Source organism: Balaenoptera borealis (genome assembly GCF_965194805.1).
Source record: "Balaenoptera borealis genome assembly, chromosome: 8".
NCBI classification, from domain to species: Eukaryota; Metazoa; Chordata; class Mammalia; order Artiodactyla; family Balaenopteridae; genus Balaenoptera; species Balaenoptera borealis.
The window spans coordinates 18215880-18226067 of record NC_138865.1 but is presented as its reverse complement, the minus strand read 5'-3'; positions in this window follow the sequence as shown (position 1 = coordinate 18226067).

The following is a 10188-nucleotide window of genomic DNA, read 5'->3' as shown; positions in this document are numbered from 1 at the left end:
ATCAACTACTCTGCCCACTGCATGCATCTGTCCACATGGCTAACTTTTAATATGTATATTTTTACATTATGTAAATTCTTAATTAGCCTGTCTTGTTTAGATTGTATACATCATTATATCTGCCACTCTTGTAACTACTGTGTGGTCAATAAGATTCCTATAAGAAACTCTGCTTTTTAAAGACAAAAATACCATGCTGAGAGGGGTGACTTACTTACATCCCACATTAGTGGGTGATCACTCCATAGGATCTTTAAAACAAGTACATTTTTAAAGAACTAAGGTGAATAAAGGTGCAACAAAAAACTGTCCAAAAAAAAAAAATACAGTGGAATTTCCAGAGGGAAAACTGAGTTGAGGCCAAGAGAAATTTTGGAAAGGTTTCCTCGATTTGGTATTGGGACAGGCTTTCTAAGGAAGGGCAAGATGAGTGGTGCACCTTGGGGAGGGGGCAGAAGCTCATCTAGGAGAAGCAGAGAACACAGAGGTGGGGGCCGTCAAGTGTAGCTGTGAGGGGGTCTTGGATGTTTCCACTTGGGTGGATCAGAAAGCGTGGGATAGTCAGTAGTGGCTCAGTCATGGAAATCCTTAAACGTACCTTATTAATGCAAAAACCCAAACTTTACCAAAAAGACGAAGGATATACCATTTCTATAGTGGAGGAGAATAATGGAATATGTCTACACAATTCAAATAATGGGAAATGTTGTTATATTGGTTTGGTCTTCAAGAATCCTGGAGAACAATATGCATAGTTTTTTTTTATATGTTATTGTGCACATTTTAAAAATACTAAAGTACTCATTACTTCACTTTTTGAAAACACTAGCATGGAAAATTCAGTCACAATATTGATAACAACACTTTTGCTTTATAAAGAAGTATGAGAGTGATACTCTCTTACTAAAACAAAGCCATAGTCCTAGTTCTCGGTCCTTGCTAGGTAGTTCCATGATATACCTTTAAGAGTAGTTTCATAGCACATTTTGAGAAAAACTGAAATATGAATAAGCTTAAGGTAGAAAATAATGTTGTTATTAAAAAGAAAGCTTTATATTGACATATGAAAATGAGTTTGTACTATAATAACTCTAGAGTAATCTTCCAGGTATTTAAAGATAGGTAGGTCTTTAGGTTTACTATTCAAAGAGAGATCACAGGAATTCAAAGGAATTTTGGCAGATGCCTCTGAAAATGGAGAGGCATTTAATATAAAACTAAAGGGAATTTAAAATAGACTTAGATCTGTTTGAAATGGAATAACAGTGGCCAGATTTACTCTATGGACTGAATAAAAAAATGGACAAAATACAGGAAACAAAAGCATTTAAGACATTGAACATCCGACAACAAAAGACAATGATCCCCAAGAAGCAGGAAAGAATGAGGTGAGCCCCATGATTACTCAGTTTTTGGCCCTTAGAGAGGCACTAAGCCATGGTGCCAGGAGGGGCAACGGGGATGCTGGTGGTCTCTCTGAATTAGAGTTGAGAACCTGAGAAAATCAACATAGCAAGAGTTTTGGAGAAGAGATAGCTGCACAGGAAGAACCTTGGAGACTTGCAGAGGGTCCCTTGAATATTCAGCAAAGTACTGCCTAGGATATAAGTGTGAGGAAACTATCCAAGGATTGGGAAAGAGTGACTCAAAATATTAAATAGAACAGTGCCTCACAGAGCACACAGCCCCCAAACAGTGCCCGTTCCCCAAAGTCAGAGGGAAAAACCTTATAATTCAAAGGACATTTGTTAGTGTACTAAGAAGGACCTTGCTCCTGTAGGAAGGAATTAATCCTAGACTAAACTCAGATCTGGTTCTGCTGAGCAAATCTTAATATGAAGCCCAGAAATGATCAGACTGTTTGCAGGTAGCTTAACCACATCACAGAACAAAGCTCAAAAATATTTATAGGAATACAGAAATATTCAACAACCTATGAGGTAAATTCACAATATCTAGCATCCAGTAAAAAATTACCAGATATGCATAGAAGCAGGAAAATACAACCCATAATGATGAGACAAATCAATGAATCAAAACTGACTCCAAAATGACACAGATGATAGAATGAATAGCAAGGACTTTAAAACAGTTATTTTGACTGTATTCCATATGTTCAAGAAACTACAGAACAGACTGAAAATGCTAAGTAGAGACATAGAAGACCCAAATCAAATTTCTAGAGACAAAAATTACAATAACTGTGTTGAAAAATATACCAGATGACTATTGCAGCAGATTAGACATTTCAGAAGAAAATATTAGTGAGCTGAAAGACATAGCATTAGAAGCTGTCCAAAATAAAACACAAGAAAAACAAAGATTTAAAAAAATTAACAGAGTGACCAGACATAGGTAATTGGAGTCCCCAAAGAAGAGGAGAGGTGAGAAACTGAAAAATATTTGAAAAAATAATGGCAATGTCAAGAGTGAACTATGGTCTTAAGTGAAAATGATGTGTCAATGTAAGGTCATCAATTGTAACAGATGTACCACTCTGCTGGGGGATGTTTGTAATGGGGGAGACTGTGTATATAGGGACAGGGGATATCTGGGAAATTTCTGTACTTGCCCCACCATTTTGCTGTGAACCTAAAACTGCTTCAAAAACAATAAAGTCTTTTTAAAACAGCATCTAGCCAAGAAAATCCTCAGATAAACTTACAAATAAAATTTTTCTGTAAATTAAAAAATATATAAATGGCTAAAATTTTTCCAGATTTGATGAAAATTATAAATACCTAGATCCAAGAATCTCACTGAACCCCAAATGCAAGAAATATGAAACCCACATCAAAGCACATTATAATCAAATAATGAGGGGAAAATGTGGGCAAGAGCATTTATGTGGTTTCCATGGGAATTAATGAAGGAGAGCAGGTTTAAGATTGGCTAGTCTGAATAATTTCAGCAGGCTCTGAAGTGTAGGGGTTGTCTTGGTTTTCTGGCACCTGGCCCTGGCGTGGTTAGGGCAAGGGGATAATGGATCTGATTGTGAAAGCCGATCAAGTAGGTGGTTGAGGTGTGGACTCTGGATTGTTTGGCTTGCATATGAAAGGAATGCTTGGAGAGGAGACCGATAATATCTCCAGGAGTTGACTAGCTCTGGGAAGGCATCCCACCAGGGTCAGCAAGGCCTTAAGATATCAGAGGATCAAATACAGAAATTAGAAAATGTGGTTATTAAAGTAAGTGGTCTCTAGAAGCTTTTCCAAGCAAGGAAACAGAATTTTTCTCTAGAGTTTCCAGGAGGAATGCAGCCCTATGGACCCATTTTGGACCTCTAGGTCCAGAAGTATAAGATAATAAATTTGTATTGTTTTAATCCACTGTTTGTGCTGATTGATTATAGCAGAATCTTAATTCCAGATTCCAAAATTTATATTAGTTTCCTACTGCTGCTACAATAAATTACCTTAAGAAACTAAAAAAAAAAAGAAGAAATGAAGTCCAAGTAAGCAGAAGAAAAAATAATAAAGATTATTTTTGAAATAGAAAATTAAAAAAAGAAGAAGAGTAAAAATAATATATTCAAAAGTTGGTTCTTTAAGAAAATCAGTAAAACTTCTAAACTGCTGGGAGACTGGAAAAAAAGAGAGAAAACAAAAATTACTATTATCAGGAATGAGAGAGGTGACATTATACCAGATTCTGCAGATACTAAAATGATAATTGGGGAACATTTTGATCACTTTTTGCCAATAATTTTGACAATTTAGATGAAATGAACAAAATCTTGGAAAGACACAAACTATCAAAGCTCACTTAAGAAGAAACAGATGATCCGAGTAGGCCTATGTCTATAAAAGAATTTAAATTTCATGTTAATAATTTTCCCACAAAGATAACTTGAGGCACAGATGGCTTCACTCATGAATTCTACAGAACATTTATGGAGAAAGTAATATCACTTCTACACAATCTCTTTCAGAAAATACAAGAGGTGGTAATCTTCTAACTCATCCTATGAGGCCAGCATTCCTCTATTACAAAAAACAGATAAAGATATTACAAACAAAAGAAAACTACAGCCCAATATCCCTCATGAACACAGATGCAAAAATTCTTAATAAAACGGTAACAGATAGATGCCAACATATATAAGAAGGATAATGCAATGTGACCGAGTAGGGTTTATCCTAGGAATGCCAGGTTGGTTAACATTCAAAAATCAATTTATTTAACACAAAGATCAAATGATACATCATATGATTATGTCAACAGATGCAGAAAAAGTGTCCAAAAGAATGCAACATCCATTGCTGATAAAAAAAAAAAACAAAAACAAAAACAAAACTCAAACTAGGAATAGAAGGAAAACTGAACCTGATAATGAGCATCTATAAATACCTACTGCTAACCTCTCACTTAGCACTGAAAGACTGAATTCTCTCCCCTGAGATCAGGGACAAGATAAGGACGTCTGTTCTCATCCTTCTACTTACCATTGCTCTGATGTTTCCAGTCAGTGCAAGAAGGTAAGAGTAGCAAGGAAGAAACTGTCTTTATTTCCAGATGACATGTCCATCTATGTAGAAAACTGTATGGAATCTACAAGAATAGTGAAGTGTATCCATGACTCCACTCTCTTACCACTTCTTCATGTTCTCTTCCAACGATGACTCTCTCATCAATCAACTAAAATAATAAAGAGGGAGAAGATGACGACTGCTCTTTGTTGCCTACACAAACAGAGAAACAGAGACACTATGGGCAATCTTCCATATTCTGACTGAAATGTAAGGCAAAGAAAGTGACGACTGAGTAAAGAAGCATTGTTTGGAATTAGCTAGCTGGAATTAAAGGCAAAGTTTGTTTAACTCAAACACAAATATCTGAGGCACAGAACATCAATCCCTACAAGTTGCTTCACACTCAGTGAGTTTCATCGGACCAGGTCCTTCTCATCTTCTCATCCTTTCCATCCTTGTCTTCCTGCTCTTTTGCCATACTCTATGGCCTCAACTCATAAAAGATGACTCCTTCTATTCTTTCTACCACTGATCAACAAACCAAAGTGGATACAGAGCCAGTCAACTGCATTTTTTAAACTCCATGCACTCACCTCTACACAGTGTCCTAACAATGTGTTCACTAGGTCATGTGTCCTTATAAAATTCACAACAATATGATATTTGAATCTCCACCTGTTCAAGAAGCTATCACACTTCCCCTCGTGGTGGGTGAGGTTGGAGAGTCCGTGGGCATTTTGGGGAGCCACTTAGGGAGCTGTTGAGTTGAAGATATTAGTTTAGGGATATAATAATATACTTATGTTGTTCACTGTCATTTCTGTGTATGTTGAAATTGCTGCTTGCCATTCTAAGTATACAAATGACTTGAAGAATAATTCTACTTCTCACTATAATGAGCCACCAGTCTCTTTTAATGTGAAGGTTCAGGGCCAGAAGTCATATTGCAAGATGAGTTTGTCCTGCAGACCAGGTTCAGTGAAACTAGAAGAGAAACACGCTGGAGGAAAGCGCTCTCTATATAGAAAATCATTGTCCAGTAAAGACATGAACAAAGAGTGTGCAGCCAAATTTGAAGGAAAAATAATATTGTAAATTTAACATTTTATAATATAAATTCTATTATAGTATTAACATGTCATGTCAGAAAACTAATTAATAAAACTATTGACTTTCTTTGGATTTGTTTGCTGTTTGTGGTATTTGTTGTTATGTGTAATTTTTTTTCTAATTCTAAATTAATTGTCACTTTCATACCTAATTTTATATTTGATAATTCTGCAACCTTTTTTTCAGCTAGTGAGTGGCAGTGTTGGGAATCCATACCTAGTAGGTCAGGGGCCAGAGGCCCTTCTCTTCCTCACTGGCCTTGCCCCACAGAGATTATGAGTGAAGGACACTGTCAGGAAAGCAGTCGTTATGAGGGAACAAGCTTTCACCTAAGATGACTCCACCCTCTCTGCACTGCTCTGTTGATAGCAATTTAGGGACATTAACTGCTCCATATACATAATGAAGTCAAGTTATTATCAAAGAGGAAGAGTACCATGAAAGCATGTGTTTACTTTAAGTAATGATTTTTAAACGGCAGGAAAGCAGTAAAATGCACTTTTTGAAACTAATGCAGCCTGTCATAGTGGGAGGAGAGGAACTTGACATGAACATTTGTCCAATAACATCATCATAGTCAAGTTCCTGCTCTGACTAGAGGCAGGACATCATCTATATCTAAGAAGGAATCTTAAAAAACTCCATCTAGGGCTTCCCTGGTGGCGCAGTGGTTGAGAGTCTGCCTGCCAATGCAGAGTACACGGGTTCAAGCCCCGGTCCGGGAAGATCCCACATGCCGCGGAGCAACTGGGCCCGTGAGCCACAATTGCTGAGCCTGCGCGTCTGGAGCCTGTGCTCCGCAACAAGAGAGGCTGCCATAGTGAGAGGCCCGCGCGCTGTGATGAAGAGTGGCCCCCACTTGCCGCAACTGGAGAAGGCCCTCGCGCAGAAACGAAGACCCAACACAGCCATCAATAAATTAAATAAATAAATAAATAATTAAAAAAACAAAACAAAAACAAAAAACAAACAAAAAAAAAACTCCATCTAATGGAGAGATATACCATGTTCTTGGATTGGAAGAATCAACATTGTGAAAATGACTCTATTACCCAAAGCAATCTACAGATTCAATGCAATCCCTAACAAACTACCACTGGCATTTTTCACAGGACTAGAACAAAAAATTTCACAATTTGTTTGGAAACACAAAAGACCCCGGATAGCCAAAGCAATCTTGAGAACGAAAAATGGAGCTGGAGGAATCAGGTGCCCTGATTTCAGACTATACTACAAAGCTACAGTAATCAAGACAGCATGGTACTGGCACAAAAACAGAAACATAGATCAATGGAACAGGATAGAAAGCCCAGAGATAAACCCATGCACATATGGTCACCTTATCTTTGATAAAAGAGGCAAGCATATACAGTGGAGAAAAGACAGCCTCTTCAATAAGTGGTGCTGGGAAAACTGGACAGGTATGTGTAAAAGTATGAAATTAGAACACTCCCTAACACCAAACACAAAAATAAACTCAAAATGGATTAAAGACCTAGATGTAAGGCCAGACACTATCAAACTCTTAGAGGAAAACATAGGCAGAACACTCTATGACATAAATCACAGCAAGATCCTTTTTGACCTAGCTCCTAGAGAAATGGAAATAAAAACAAAAATAAACAAATGGGCATCATCAGAAAATCTACAAGCAACAAATGCTGGAGAGGGTGTGGAGAAAAGGGAACCTTCTTGCACTGTTGGTGGGAATGTGAATTGATACAGCCACTATGGAGAACAGTATGGAGGTTCCTTAAAATACTAAAAATAGAATTATCATACGACCCAGCAATCCCACTACTGGGCATATATCCAGAAGAAACCATAATTCAAAAAGACACATGCACCCCAATGTTCATTGCAGCACTATTTACAATAGCCAGGTCATGGAACCAACCTAAATGCCCATCGACAGATGAATGGATAAAGAAGATGTGGTCCATATATACAATGGAATATTACTCAGCCATAAAAAAGAACAAAATTGGGTCATTTGTAGAGACGTAGATGGATCTAGAGACTGTCATGCAGAGTGAAGTAAGTCAGAAAGAGAAAATCAAATATCTTATGTTAATGCATATATGTGGAACCTAGAAAAATGGTACAGTTGAACCAGTTTGCAGGGCAGAAATAAAGACACAGATGCAGAGAACAAACGTATGGACCCCAAGTGGGGAAAGTGGCGGCGGGTTGGGGTGGTGGTGTGATGAATTGGGAGGTTGGGATTGACATGTATACACTGTTGTGTATAAAATGGATGACTAAGAAGAACCTGGTGTATAAAAAAATAAATAAAATTTTAAAATTAAAAAAAATCTTATGGACAAGGACGGAAAGTGGAGGGGTAGGGGTGGTGGTGTGATGAATTGCGAGGTTGGGATTGACATATATACACTAATATGTATAAAATGGATAACTAATAAGAACCTGCTGTATAAAAAAATAAATAAAATTCAAAAATTAAAAAAAAAAAGACCTCTGATCGTCACAAACCCATCACAATGAGAAAGAAACATAATACAAAAACAAGGCCAGGGTGTAGACCTGCGATTATGGAATGATAAGCACAGGGATACTTTTCTGGAACTGAGCCACCACACCCCTCCGTGAGCTGAGGTGAATAAGCTGAACAATAATCAAATGTTTGCCCATGGTAACAGTGCTGAAGGTGAGGAGATCACGTACATTTTAATAATTATGCTAAGCTTCTCTTCAATGTGTGCAAAATTAGGAAAAATTAGTTAACACAGAGTAGCACCGTAAAGCTGATGTTGAAAATAAGAGTAGCTCTGCTCCATGCTTTGCTCCATGGCAAATATTTTTTTTGTGAGTTTTAAGGTCCAGGGACATGAGGTGATGCTCCAAGACACTCAGCAATCACTTTCAGAAACAGGTTTCTAATGAATATTTTTACTCGTATCAATTCATTATTCACTCTACAAATATTTTTTGGAGTATAATAAATAAGTCACTGCTTAAGTGACAGAAAACTATGCAGATGACAGGGGACCATATGGTGGTTACAAGACAGAATTTAAAATTTTAAAGGACAAAACACTCATATTCATGTAGAGCAATTAACTACAGGACCAAGAACCATCTGCTGTGACTCATGAGTGCCCCCAGGCACTTATACAATCCCAAATTTCACCTTGGTTTTTCGTGGTCCCATATTCCAAGCAGAGGAAATATCTTTTCCATAATTTTCTGATTACTTATTAATGTTATCATAATGTTTTTAGCACACTGCTGTATCTCTGTACTTGGCTTAAAGATGGTGTGGTGGGTGTTGATGTACTTTAGCTTGTTTGCAGGTTTTCTCCCTCTCTGTGTTAGCTTCTCTGTCCTGGCTTGGAGCCAAGTTTTGTGTCCGCCTCCCCCCCTTTTGTATTTTCTAACATCTTTTAATGTCCCTTGGGAGGAGGCAGGGAATGGACGAACAACAATGCTATGTTAGGCACAGCTTTCTTTAAATATTGCACACAAGAGCAGGTGTTAAAAGAGATGCTGAAATTTGTATCCTTCCTGGGCAAGTTGGATTGAGCCCATTTCTCTTCTGAGAACAAGTCTTAAGTCCCAAGCATTTATCATTGCAATTTTAATCTCCCCAATGCCATATTGGTCTCCTCAGAGGGAGACATTTAAGCTAAAAACACAAAATTAAAGCAAAAAGGAGTGTGGGATGGGAGTTTAGTGATTAACCTAATGAATCTGGTACCACATAGGAAATTGTCCCTATGGGTCATTCAGGTGAGGGTAGGTGTTCATTTTAACCTCACCCAAATAACTGTGGATTTCTGCTTCATTTTAGCTCCAAGAATTAAAAAAATATTTTCTAAGGTACCACCTTTCTGTTATATTTTAACAGATCTCAACTGATAAGCTTATATTTATATCTAAAGAAAGGGCTTGAGCTAATTTACATGTCAGCCCACAGCTCTTGAGAAAGTCTGGGATCTCCTTAGTTAAGAGTAATTCATCCATCTCCTGCCGACCAATGAATATCAAGCTTCTTCTCTCTTCTTAGCAAATGGTAGGGGTCTGTGACTTCTTTCTACGATAACAGCAGAGTTGAATAGTTGTGACAGACTTCATGGCCCACGAAGTCAAAAGCAGCTACAGTCTAACCTCTTATAGAACAAGTTTGCCTGCCCCTGACTTTAAGGGATCAGTTGAGAAATTTTATATTCCATTCCTGAGTGATGACTCCAAGACTCATTATCTCCTAAACATATATTTAATCATTTTTCCTACTGTCCCAAAACATCAAAGATTCCTATCATTTGAATTGAGAAGAACCTTCCAAATCATCCATTCACTTGCCCTTGTTTGCAGCAGGGGAAACTAAAGTCTATGTGGGGAGACTTTCATGAGACCCCCCCCCCCCCAAAATTTTATCTTTACCTATTTTTTATCCAACTTCAAGTCTGCAAGAATTAGTCTTAACAGTAACTCCAAAATCTACATGCAGGGCAGGGACTTCCCTTTTGGTCCAGTGGTTAAGAATCCGCCTTCCAATGCAGGGGACATGGGTTCAATCTCTGATCGGGGAACTAAGATCCCACATGCCACGTGGTAACTAAGCCCGCGCACCAAAACTACTGAG